Source organism: Hippoglossus stenolepis, chromosome 16 (assembly GCF_022539355.2).
Source record: "Hippoglossus stenolepis isolate QCI-W04-F060 chromosome 16, HSTE1.2, whole genome shotgun sequence".
NCBI classification, from domain to species: Eukaryota; Metazoa; Chordata; class Actinopteri; order Pleuronectiformes; family Pleuronectidae; genus Hippoglossus; species Hippoglossus stenolepis.
In genome coordinates, this window is record NC_061498.1 from 7,785,513 (window position 1) to 7,790,212 (window position 4,700).

The window sequence follows — 4,700 nt, forward strand, 5'->3', positions numbered from 1 at the left end:
GCTCATCCATTGGAGAAGACTGTAAACTTAACATCAGTCACATCACCAAGTTTCACGCTTTATCAGGAAACCAGTGAAGTAAGTTCTCAACAGCCTTACTTTCCATTTTAATTAAAACCACAGTTTTTATGCAGATGATGTACTATTATTTATTAAACTGAGCCCAATCAACTCTACACAGTCTGAAAATATTTAGGACGCAGGAGCATAAGATTGGTCCATCCTACTTCACATTGGCAGCATCAAATATTTATGCATAATATTTCTCCTAGGCTCCTCAGCCTTATTCACGCCCAGTTACTAAAAAAGATTTAAGATGACGTCAATTGCTGGACCGCTCTCCCAGAATCATTTCAGTTAAAATACAAACCTCAGATTAATTATCTGTTTTATCTGTTTACTTCCCACTATCCCCAGCAACAAATGGTTCAAAGCAGCCAACTCATTAACTGCTCAACTTTACTGGGAAAAAAATCCCAAAATAAAGTCTTTTCTCATTATAAAATATAAAATCCCCAGGTGGCCTAAAACTCTTCAGTTGTTTTTGTAGATATTTTCTTTCTTTTTGCAAATGGGCCCAAAAGCACAATAACAAACAACCCGTGGCTGCATGGAATTTAAGCCAAATCGATGTAAAACCATCTCAATGGCAAACGTTTCCCTCCTACAGCAAACTATCAAGAAACATGGCACAATCACGATTTCCAACTGCACAACCTCCCTGTGTGAAAGTAGGGAAACGTACAGATTCCTGGCATTTCAGGGGGGGAGACAGGGTTTTGGCTCCTGGTGGTCCACCTCCTCCCGAGGGTCTGGAGCATGACCTAACCATATTACTGTTACTAAGACAAAAAGCATTTATATATTTGTTCATCCATTAGTCACTACAGATGGATTTAAAAACATCACCCACCCTCCCCCACTCCACTTCACCTGCTTTCTGTCCACGTCCCTTTAAGAACCATTTAAGCCCCATGACAGTTTCTTTTTCATTTTGGTTCTGTCTTTCCTGAACAGCCATCCACCTTTTCAAACATGCCCTAGTTTAATTTTAATAGCATTTTTGTCACTTTAGTAGTGAATACACGTAATGATGTCTATTTGTGTCCAATCACTGGTTTTGTGTTTGTCTTGCTTCACCTATATTATCACAGTAGGGACTGGGACCAGTGAGAACAGCCTGGTGCTGGTGAGTGAAGACATTTAGGGCTGGTTGTGGGTGCAGGGCATTTCCCACTTTGTCAGCAAGTGGCATAATTTGAGATACTCTGCTTTATACTGCATCAGTAAATGTACATGAAATATGTATGATACGCAGTAATGTATGAAATATTAAATATACACATTATGAGTTCCCTATATATCATGTCAAAACAATATGGTGCAGCAGGTGATAACATAGTTTGCTGCACCACTGGCTCTTAGCTACTGCTGCTATCACATTCTGACCTTTACAGTTACACAAAGAAAAGGCTGCTATACACGATACACTTACGGGAAAATATATCTAGACTCACGATCCCTTGATATTATTGTGTTTGCACTTGAGTGACCATGAGACACAGTGAGGCAGAGAACCTTATTTTAAGTTTTAAAAAAGAGAGATTGGAGTTCAATTACCCAGAAGTTGTTTTTTTTATGAAAAAATAAAATGAGAGAAAACTCAACTGAGTTTCAAGTCTATTTGTCATTCCAGCCATATCTGTAAAAACACATACAGTGTATGTGCCCATACAAACAGATAAAAGACAATACAACAGAGCTGCAGATAGAGAAAAGGAAATACTCATAAAGTACTATGAAGTGCCTGAGTTAAATTATTTTTTTTTAAGTTTTAAAATATACATGGCGATAGCCATATTTATGTACTATGGTTCAAAAAGTAGCTCATTTATGACTGGTCAAGTTAAAAATAAATAAATACTTATCAGCTGTGTATGTCTTGGTGAATTAAAATGTGGCAGTTATCTTTATAGATATATAATTTCTTCTAATAAATTCTAATTCTTGCATTTAGAAGTGACACAACAGCACCGCGGGCTGGTGAAGGCAGATGGATAGATTAGCTTGGTGGGAGATTTTACATTTTGTTAACATGCAGCGTTGGTTGTATGAGATCTTTGGCCGAATCTAAACCTGCAATAAGGCAGAGAGAAAGCTGGCAGGGGACATTTGGGCCGGGAGAGGAAAGCAAACATCAAGCAGGCCCAGCTATTTACCGTATGGAAGACGAAATGTCAAGAGGGACATTGATCATGGCTAAAAATAGCCCTTTGCTTGATTATGTGTGCCAAATCTCAAAATGAATCTCAGAGTAATGACCCCTTTGGATTAAATTGATGTAGGGTTCATTTTAAATCAAATAATTTATCTTTACTTTATTTTTAGCTTGAATAATTGAAGAAAAAATATAATACAAACACACCCAAAAAGCTAATCTTGGATTTTCTTTATACGAACAAACTTTGCATACAAGTCATTGCAAAATGACTTAGAGGAAATGTCATATCAATCCCAGTGACACAAGATGGTGAGGAAATGTACAACAGCTGAATGTTACATAAACAGAGAGATCGCTCAAAACCACTCAAGAAACAGGAGTGACTTAAACAAGGCAGGGAAACCCGTGTTGAGCTGTGTGAGAGGCGACTCCAGAATGTAACAGTTTGTGAGAAGCTCAAATCTTTGACTCATTACTTCCTGTAATTTTGAAGTGTCCCTTTAAAGTCAAAGCAACAGACGTTTCCATCACGTTTTATCCCACAGTCTGACAAAATCTGAAATGATTTGTTTCAGGACGCCCACACAATAATTCCTAAAGTTGGCAGTGTCATATTTAATCTGATTATATCAAAATCATTCTGTCTGTTTGCATTGCTTGTTAATTTGCTGATACCGGGCTCATTTCGTCTGCTGCCATTGTACAAGCATGAATATGCATGAAGGACAGTTTGATACAGTAATTTCTTCTGACCGAACACTAATGCCTGTCAGTGGCGATGCTGAGGAACGATGCTGATGAGATGGGTTTAAACAGCCCCCGACCCTCAGCACATACGGGCCTTAGGACTATATCTCTAATAATGAATATTTCATCCCAACAGATAACACAAACATTTGGCCCAAGTCGGGACATTCGACAAGCTCCAGGAGACAGCGCGCCATGGGCCCATCCAAACTTTTAAGGCTTGTTGGCACATGCACACACACACACACACACACACATACCCTTACAAACAACCGCCCTTGTATCGGCGGCCCTGAGCCACCCTCGGACAGAAACCGCTTGTTTACTCAGTGATCCCATGTTGGCTTCCAGACCACAATGACCTGGGAGCAGGGCAACTTTGTGCGGCCTTGCCTGCCCCGTGGCCTCTGTCCCTGGCCGAGGATCAAGGCTGTCTGAGTTCGCTTGAAACGCAACCAGCGAGAATCAAGGACCCAAACACTGTAGGAGGATCAGAGAGAAAGAAGCTGCTGACGGTACAAACCAGATACAGATAGAAAAACCACATCTGTAACTGTGGTCGTGTCTGACAGCTCCTGAAATAATGTAGAGAAAACAATAATAGAAAACACTAATGTTATTTATTGGTGCACTGTAATATAATCTCCCAAGGAATTATATGTGTTTTAATTGTTTTTCATCCCATTCTCTGTTGGTGTTATTTTTTATTAACTATGAGGTAGGAGTAGTGCATCAGGTGGTCAGTGCAAAACTGATTAGGCGTGGGATAATAAATATTGTGAGCAAAAGCGGAGTCAGCAGAATATATATATTGTAGGAGTTAGCATAAGGTTTTGTTTATATTTCTCGAGAGGAAGGTGGAAGATCGATGGGCTGATGGTGCAAAGGGAACTGCAGAGCCAGCCCTGATATCGCAAACCACAAACACCTATCGACAGTAGCCCGAGGTGACCCACAGGTCACCGGGAAATATATCGATCAGACTCAAGTCTAATTGGTTGGTGTTGGGAAACCAGGAGGATGCACTGAAGAAATGGAAAACAATTCAAAATTCACCGGGCGAGAAGTCAGACATACGTTGCACCATTCACGTGTGAAACAGCTTCTAGAACCCTGTGGTTTTTACACCTGACACGCTGCAGCCTCATCATCAGGGACAGGGCTTACCTCAGCCGTCAATAGGCAATTATTCTAATGCAATTAAACACGAGTCTTCCTCTCCTCTTTCCATCAATACCGATCATTTCCTCTAATCACAGGAAACGTGTCATCGAGGTTCAGCGGGGGTGTTACTCCTGTAATTAAGCCTCAACACTCATTGTGCTTATGAAAACCACCGAGCAAACAGGCCACTCGCCTCCACTCTTTAACCTCATCCTTCCTTGGAATCATCCGGTGGTGTCTAATTATGGGCTTCCAGGATGAAAAGTCATGTCCAAACACAACATAACCCACAAGCATGAGAGCCACCGTTACACACACAAACACACACACACACACACACAGCCACAGAACGGAAAAGAGAAATGTCTGCCTGTTGTTCCCTAGACAAGCTACGCTCTGTGTGCGTGTGTGTGTGTGTCTGTTTTCTTTATATCTGTGTGTCTGCCATGTCTTTTTATGGCTGGATGTTTGGAAGCATGGCCAACGCCCTGCAATGACCGATGTGTCAATAAGCGAGTGGGAGCAGAGCCGTAACAGGATGTGGCCCATGAGGGGACGCAGCGGTAGG